This window comes from Glycine soja, chromosome 19 (assembly GCF_004193775.1).
Source record: "Glycine soja cultivar W05 chromosome 19, ASM419377v2, whole genome shotgun sequence".
Lineage (NCBI taxonomy): Eukaryota > Viridiplantae > Streptophyta > Magnoliopsida > Fabales > Fabaceae > Glycine > Glycine soja.
Genome location: NC_041020.1, coordinates 14,695,386 through 14,704,650, shown reverse-complemented (window position 1 = coordinate 14,704,650; position 9,265 = coordinate 14,695,386). Strand labels below are relative to the sequence as shown.

The window sequence follows — 9,265 nt, the reverse complement described above, 5'->3', positions numbered from 1 at the left end:
TTGGGAGACGACCTAGGATCACTTCCTAGATACTTCATTTTTAATGTTTATTTGATTCGGGTACGGCCTCGATCAGTCCCCTGTTTTGTTCTGCATCCTCTGAAGAAAAAAAAGCATACATCAAGTTGAATGATATATGCTATACATGTGATTACAAAAAATACACAACATCTTTCATATTAGCTTTCCCATCAGTCTCACCAACCGATGTTTCTACATGCAAGTGTCATCATTCCTATATGCAGATTTTCCCAGCTGTTAATGTTGAACTATAGTTCTAGGCCTTTAACTGTCCATTTCTCTTATTTTCATAATTTCTTGCATGCATTCTAGAGTTAGTTTACTTTTTCTTAGTTGATCTCAATCGCCATTTTCTCATTAATTTATAACTCGACCAAGTCAACAATTGCCATTAACACCATGGAAAAGTACCATTTCACGGACAAGTCTAATTCAGCAAAAGCCAGAATGAACAAAAAACGTATCATAGATAAAAAAAAACGACAACCTCAGGCTCAGGCCCCTCCATAGGCAATTATGGACTCTACTTCACAATGTAGGAATTATCATAGTAAGAAACTATATGAACCATCTTGCATGTAAAATATATTGCTTTCGATTAATTGATTCCATTTAACTTTGATTTGTCTCTATCTATAAGCAATTGAATCTGATTCATTAGAGGATCTAAGTTCTGAATCAACACAAGGTACCATGCAAAGAAACTCCTTTATTCAAGATTTTTTCATCCCTGAAATCTAATAGCCATATGTAATTGTAATTCTTGCAAGATCTGATTTAAATTTTTCCCCTGGAAATGAAGATTGTCAATCCTCTGCCAATGACCGTGCAATTAACATTGAAGATGAGAATTATAATTCTGAGTCATTGACAACCATATCAGTTGACATATTTTTTTATCCATGTTATCAATTGTTACCATCATCTTTCCTATGTCATTAAACAATTTCAGGCTATTCTGAACTTGGTGACCAGCTGATGCAGTGTAGACACTATAATGCAAAAATGTGGTATAATGAAAGAATATCAAAACATAAAAATAGTACAAGCCTGAGGTTCAACTTATGTTGTGGAGATGGCAAAGTTGAACTTCCATTGTTACAAAATCCACCCAAATATCTCCACCGACTTCTCTTTGATCATAATTCAGCTGATGGTAGAAATTATCAACAAAACATACACACATATAACATGATGTTTGCATTTACTTTTGCTGGTATTAAGCTAGACAAATCAATTAATCATTCGAGAGGACCTCCTACAATTAGAATTCAGGGTCAACCATGTCACCGGATAGGCAGTTTATTACCAATGTCTGGAAAAGAACCCAAATTTGCACAATTATATATCTTTGACACAGATAATGAAGTTCAAAATAGCATTAATGCCATCAGGTACTGATTCTTTCATTTCTATAATTATAAAAATCATACATTCATCACAGATTTTCTTTCAATTACATATCAGTTCTAATATTACTTTTTCTAGCCAGCATGATGGAATTCAACCGCAAATTGTTTCAAGTTTAGGTGAAATGTTGGATGAACACAATGCGCATGCTAAAAGTTTTAGGATGGCTAGAGATAGATTGGCAGATAGTGATGTGGATAATGTCAGATTAAGATTGATAGCTACTCGTGAAAAGGATGGTCGTACATACAATGTTCCAACTGTTTCAGAAGTTGCTGCACTTATTGTAGGTGATTTTAATCCCAACTCAAGAAGAGATATTTTTGTTGAGACTCAAAATGGACAGTTACAGAGAATACATGAATTGCACTCTAGCTATCTAGGCCTACAATTCCCTCTGTTTTTCCCTTATGGTGAAGATGGATATAGGTCTGACATACTTCACTATGCAACACCAGACAGCAAAAAAAGAAAGAGAAATCGTCTCACTATGAGAGAGTGGTTTGCTTATAGACTTCAGTCTAGACCAAATGAAGCTCAAACTTTATTGCATTCTAGAAGACTATTTCAACAATTCATTGCTGAAGCATATACGATGGTTGAATCGGAAAGACTTAACTACATCAGGAACAACCAAAAGAAACTCAGAGTTGACAAGTATTGTAGCTTACAAAATTCACTGGATGTTGGGACAAGCCAAGGTTTAAATAAAGGCAAGAGAGTAATTTTTCCTTCTACCTTTGTTGGGAGTCCGCACTACATGGATCAGCTATATTTTGATGGTATGGTGATATGCAGCCACGTTGGTTTCCCAAATCTTTTTATCACTTTAACATGTAATCCAAATTGGCCTGAAATCCATAGATTACTTGCACCATTGAATTTGAAAGCAGCAGATAGACCAGACATTATCTCACGAGTTTTCAAGTTGAAATATGAAGAAATGCTTTCAGACCTATCAAAGAATCACCTACTTGGAAAAGCAGTGGCATGTAAGTTGACAACAACTTTTTCTATTAAACATAGAATTCAATTTATTATTTTTTACTTTTGCTCATCCTATAACATAACTGTTAAATATTTATATGTTATTGTTTTCCTGCTAATACTATAATTTAACAATCACATATATGCATACAATAGAATTCCAAAAACGAGGACTTCCTCATGTCCATTTATTGTTGTTTTTGCACCCAGACAATAAATATCCAACTTCAGATGAAATTGATCAGATTATATCAGCAGAGATACATTCAAAGGAAGATGACCCAAAATTGTATACATTGGTGCAAAATCATATGGTTCATGGCCCATGTGGAATTATATGCTCTGAATCTCCATGTATGAAAGAAGGAAAGTGTAGCAGATTTTATCCTAAAATGTTCCAACCTCACACTCTTTTACATGCAAATGGTTATCCAGTATATCGTAGGAGAAATGATGGTCGTACAATTTCAAAGAATGGTGTTATCATTGATAATAGACACATCGTACCTTATAATCCAAAATTACTGAAAAAATACCAAGTGCATGTCAATATTGAATGGTGTAATCAAAGTACTTCAATCAAAAATTTATTCAAGTACATAAACAAAGGGTATGACAGAGTCACTGATGTTATGGTTTATGATGGCAATGATGAAATCCAGAATGCTACCAACCAAAAAGATGAGATTAAAGAATATATAGATTGCAGGTAGCATTAATTTAACATGTGTAATTAATGTGCCCATTATTGTTTTAATAAATAAATGTTTATGCCAGATACATTTCTCCCTGTGAAGCTGCTTGGAGAATTTTTGGTTTTCCAATACATGCTAGGAAGCCTGCTGTTGAAAGATTATATTTCCATCTTCCAGTCCAACACAATGTTCTTTATGAGGACCATGATGATATTGATGATGTCCTATCCAAGCCAAGCATTTCAGATTCCAAATTTTTAGCTTGGATGAACGCCAACTGTTTACGCCCCGGTGTTACTTGTTAATATGGATGCGTAAATCTAACTGGCAAGTGTACCGAGTCGTGCAAGTAATAATAAAATGGTAAGAACCAAGTATCGAACTCAGGGAACTTGTTTTATTTGGCAAAGCATCATTCAGTAGGCAGACATTTGTGAAAAGAATTGATTATCATGAATTAAAAACAAAAGTGATTTCTATTCTAATTGAAAACAGTAAATATGCGCAAGTGGATGCGAAAACAAATATGTAAAAGCGTTGGGTGCTCCTACTGAGATACTTGACTCAATTAAATGTATTTCTCTATTCAAAGTTATTTTCCATGTTCTATGTTGAGAGCTAAAATACCAAACACCGATGTCTCGTGAGTTTGGACTAATTCTAATTAAGCTTCGTTCTCAGATGTCTCTTGTTGAACTTAGCCTAATCGAACAGCATTATGTCTACAGCATTATGTCTCTTGTTATACGATAACCTAGCCCTGTTCTATCCAGTTCTAAGGATGCAATACATTTTCTAATGCTAAAGCTCCTAACAGCACATACAAATGGGTGATCAAGCCACAAGCATGCGATAATTAAGCATGGATAAAAACAACGAACACATAAAAACAACTTTAAATAGATATGATAAGTATTTACATCAAGTACTAAGCAGAATTTCCCAACAAAGGATTTTACCCCTCCATTACAAGGGAGCACCTTTCACAAGCAGGAGAAGGGTTTCAGGGAAAATACCAGATTACAAAGTAGTGGGGATGTCTCCTCTACCTCTAGGAACCTAGAAATTACTCCTAAACCTAAAATTCTCCTAAAAGCTAAGGTTTTTGCTTCCTTACTCTGCTTTTCCCTTTTGTTCTTCTGCCAAGCTCTCTGCCTATTCAGACCCCCTTTCTTTCTTTTCACTTCAGGCTTAAAAAGGGCTTTCTGTCCTTGAAGGTGCACTTAGCGCCACTTTCACGCTAAGCGCGAGTAAGTTAATTTTGGCTCAGCGAGCCAGGTACGCTTAGCGCAAGAAGAGGCAAAAATCTCGTTGGGTGAGCTGGTGACCCACTGAGCGCGTGCTGACGAGGCAGATTCTCTCCAAGATTCCTCTTACTCGCTAAGCGGGCTGGTGTCTCGCTTAGCGGATGAATCTCGCTAAGTGCATGGACCAGGCTTAGCGAGACAACAACTTCAGCACCTTCCAAAATTTCTCCTTTTTACCTGAAATTGAAGTGAAATTTACATTAGTTCCATGAGGAAGGTCTCTACTTAGCAAAAACAAAAACTAAACAAGAATTATTTACAATCCTACAAAAAGAACCATAAATTGGGGAAAATATATACATTTTGGAAAACATTTCTATACAAAAGTTAGTCGTAAAAGACGACTAACAAACTCCCCCAAATTTACAGTTTTGCTTGTCCTCAAGCAAAGAAAGAACAATTCACATGTCCTCAAGTGATAAAAACATAGTGGTTCTTCACAAAGTGTTTGTTCCAAAGGATTCAATCACATGACATAAGTTGCATACAATGTTTAATCAACAGCTTCTCAGAAAGCATGCAGATTTTCAAAAATATGAACATGATTATTAAGAAACACAACTGAAATAAGCTAGTGAATATGACAAATATCAAGGAAAGATCATCAACCAAAGCCTCATGATCACTGTTTCACTCAAGCGCAAGTGTTTAGGCTTATAATCAATCAACAACCAACACAAGTCTTAATCTTTGCAATTCATCTCATGCCATACAGTCATAAACACACAAACTAAATCCGAAGGACTTTTCTTGGCTTGTAATGAAGCTGGGCTACTAACAAATCATGGTTTTTCTAGGATGCAAAAGCTTATGTTCTAAGAGAGCATTCATCCATAGATCAACTCTTTCCATAATTATTTCTGATGTGCCATCATTTTCTTCTATTTTCTAAACCCTTTTTGCACCATTTTAATTATTGATTGGTCTTAATTGTCAATTAATTAGGCAGTTTTATTATTTGGGCTCATTTAGCTAATTTGATGTTTTTAATCTAATTTCAGGAATTAATGAAACATTGGGCTTAATCCGGATTTTAGTTGTGGACTTGAAGAGGGCAAATAAAGCAGCGCTTACCTTAGTTAATTTCTAATTAGGAAATTTCGCAATTTTATTTTATGTTGTTTAGTGTTTATTTCGTTTTGGGCCAGAGTATTGTAATAGGGCCCAGTGACTTTGAGTGACTCTTTTTAAATAGCTGCCTTGGGATTCGTGCAAGGCATTCTGTTATGCTATTTTCATTATTCAGAGCTTTGGTTTTAGGTTTTCACGTTTTTCTGTTCCCTTGTTACAGTTTTCGTTCTTAATGCAAATTTCCGTTTTCTGCTTCTAATTACGAGTTCATTCGTGCTTCTTCTTCTACTTTCATTTACGTTTCTGTTCATTTACGTTTCTGCTCATTTACGTCTCTGTTCATTTACGTTTCTGTTCATTTATGTTTCTGTTTCATGTTTCATTTGCGTTTTCTGTTTGAATCCATGGAAGGCTAGATTTTCTGGTGTTGTTTCCTTTTGAGGACGAAGCCCAACTCTCTTTGAGGTTTCGCTTGTAATGTGGTTTCCTGGCAGTTTTCCCTTCACCAGTTATCCCAATTTCGTGAATATTAATCAGTACACGCTTCGTGTTCGATTAATTGCCTCTGAGCCTAACTTGCGTTCATGCTTAATGGACGAAGGGCTAACTGGTGTATGTGACATCCTGGAAATTTCTACCCAGAATTTTTGAAAAACGATGTATTTTGAATGATTATATACATAAGTATTATTCAGTGTATATGCATATATGTTCTTGGTATAAATAGGAGTAGTGGGGGCAAGATATGCGGGTTAGGCTAATTAAGGAAGAGAAATCCATAACTGGGAGGTTATGGGTTAATTCTTAAGTAATTAGTCTAAAAATCATCGTTTTGCGTGCGACTTAAAATTTGACGAAACCAACCTCTGAACCACGCTCGGGGTTTTATTCTGAGCGTTTTGATATATATATTGCGTACTTTCGAAAACTAGCCCCGACGGACGCAGAGAAACGCGAGGAACTGGAACCAGAGAAACGGCACGCAAACCGAGGCATGATTTTAGCGTTTCAAAGGTCAGATTTTTCTCACTTTTTGTGGCTGAGTATGGGTCACAATCAAAAGGGAAAGTGGGCCCTTTTGGCTCCACTCAAATGGAGACATGTGGCATTGCTTAAATAAAATAATAGAAAAAAGAGAAAACCCTTTTATTTAAAACCAAAAAGCTTTTCTCTCTCCTCACTCAGCCAAAGCAGAAAAAATTCAGAAGCTCTCCCTCTCTCTCACGCAGCCTTCTTCTTCTCTTCTTCCTCCACCATTGTTGCCCAACAAAGCTCCAACCTTTGGCCATCATTTCTGCTCCAAATCGCGAAAGGAGGGCATTTTTGGAGTCGTGAAGTGCGTGTCTAAGAGTGGGACTTCGAAATTTCAGGTTTGGGTGGACTTCTTTCTCCTTTGATTTTCGTGGGTATGGGGTTTTGGGAGATATGATGGGTAGTTTTGTTAGTTTTCTGCTTCATGATGATTATTTGTGAAGGAATTTGTTGAAAGCTTGTTGAACTTGCCATGTTTGGATGAGTTAGACATACCCATTCTATTTTAGGGTTTTTGTGATGATGTTTGTGATGTTTATATGCTGAAATTGCTTGTGGAAAACTGTTAGAGATGAATGGTAGAATTAACCTAGGGTTAGAAAGTGAAAATGTGGTGTTATGAGTGGAAAAAGAATGAATTTTTGAGGGCTGGAAGGCCAAATCTGGAATTGGTAGTATTTAGAGGTTAGAGTGAGTTAATCTTAGCTTGAAATGCCATTTAGGACTTATGAGAAAGGTTAGGCTGTGCTAGAGGGAAAAACAAATGACCAAAGTGAACAAAGAGCCATTTTCTAGGGCAAATTTGGGTGTTGAAGAGTCAAATTTTGATTCGGTGAGATTTTAGGTGTAAATCCAGTTTGAGCAAGTTTAGATTGATGTTATAGACTTGTGTGAGGTGAGAGTTTGCCTCAAATCTACCTCATCCTCAATTTCACTTCTCAAACCTAGAAAACCCATTAAATTGAGGGGTTTTGGACACCTAGATTTTGTGTTGCTGTGGTTTGAAGCTTGGCTTTGGTTTAGACATGATTGATACATGATTTGGGACTTGTAGGATTTGATTTGGGAAAGATTGGATGAGGGGAAGTGTGGTTTTCGAAATCTGCACTTTGTGCAGATTTTTGCTGTGAAATTGTGCAGCAGAATTTTGCACAAGTGCAGAAAAATGCTTGTGTGTGATTGGCTGTGGAAAGAGTAGTTCAGAATGCGTTCAACGGTCACAATGTAGGTTTATGTGCTAGAGACTTCCAGTAAAATTTTCGAGTCGATCCAACGGTTAACAAACCGGAACGAAGGAATTGTTGCTGGGGTCTTTAAGTGAGAAAAGTTGTGTTTTAGTTGGTGTTTTGGGCAAAGTTTTCTGTCTTTGCCCTGTTTTGCTTGGCTGTGATAGCTTGTGCTGTTTGAATGTTGTATTACTTTGATGTTGTGGAAGCTTGGGAGGATTGATGGGGACCCAGTGTTGAGAGAAACGAGGATATGGGCTACGTGGGAGTACGTGAGCTCAGTTGGAGGTGGGCAACAGGGGATGGTGGGTTTATGCGCGCTTTGTGGATGTGGAAAACTTGTTGTGCACCATCGCCCGACCGCCACCTAGTACCACATGTGATGGGTACCCCATAATCCTACAAGCTTGAGATGAGGAAGTGTAGAAGGGTGAAACTTCCTGCTTTTATTCGTTGACCACAGAGTGGTACCTGGAGATATGTCGCGGGGGTCAGGAGACCTTGGGGACGTCAGGTGGGGTGCTATTGCCCAAAACCAAGCTTGACCAATCCCGACCCAACCCGGGCATAGTCGGTCAGTGAGAACCTGTGATGTACCTAAACAGGCGAGCTCCTGGCAGTCAACAGATAAAAGGAACAAAGACCACAAAGCAAGGAGGCTTGTGGTGGCTGGCCAGCTGTGAAACTTGATTGATATGTGAGATATGGTCTTTGGTAATCAATTACCAAGGGTGGGTAATCGATGACAAGGCTTAAAAATGAAGACAGGGGGCTAAGATGGTCTCTGGTAATCGATTACCAAGGGGTGTAATCGATTACCAGGCTTGAAAACGAAGTCAGGAAACTAAGGGAGCCTCTGGTAATCGATTACCAGTCTGTGTAATCGATTACACAGAGGGATGGGTCACTGGTAATCGATTACCAGGTATGTGTAATCGATTACACAGTGCATTTTTGCATATTTCATGTCCTGAGGCTGTGTAATTTGAGTTTAGCCTCTGGTAATCGATTACCAAGGCTGTGTAATCGATTACCAGAGATGAAAAGCCTAAAGATACCCCTATTACATGCATGTAATGGTTATGAGAAGCATTGTGTTGCGGCATAGTTAGATTCTTGTGAAAGAGTCTACCCCTTTCTTTTCTTTCTTGTAGATCGTGATGGCGGCGCAGCTAATCTGTGATCGAGTAGAGATGGAGTGCCTAGAGGGAGCTTAGGAGACCCTCGAAGGCAACACGAGGTGCCGATTTCGGGGCACCATTCGATTCACGGCTACTTCTTTGGTGCATCCAGATGAGCCCGCACGGACGCTTCAGCGCACGGTGGAGTGGATACTACCCACGCCCACACCATATCATCTAGTGGAGCCAGTCCAAGTGATCGAGGTGACGTCATCCGAGGAAGACCCTGAGGAGGATCTGGAGGAGCTACCTCCTGAGCTTGCTGTGGAGACCCTTGACTTTCTAGAGGGTGATGAGGATCCACTTCTTGAGGTGGATTCTCCCGAGGAAGTCAT

The 9,265-nt window shown here is 38.2% G+C and overlaps 1 pseudogene; it reads left to right on the top strand.

The window, feature by feature from the left end:
* Positions 1-420: 420 nt before the first annotated feature.
* The window catches only part of LOC114398621, a 41,771-nt pseudogene continuing 32,926 nt past the window's right edge, over positions 421-9,265 (top strand).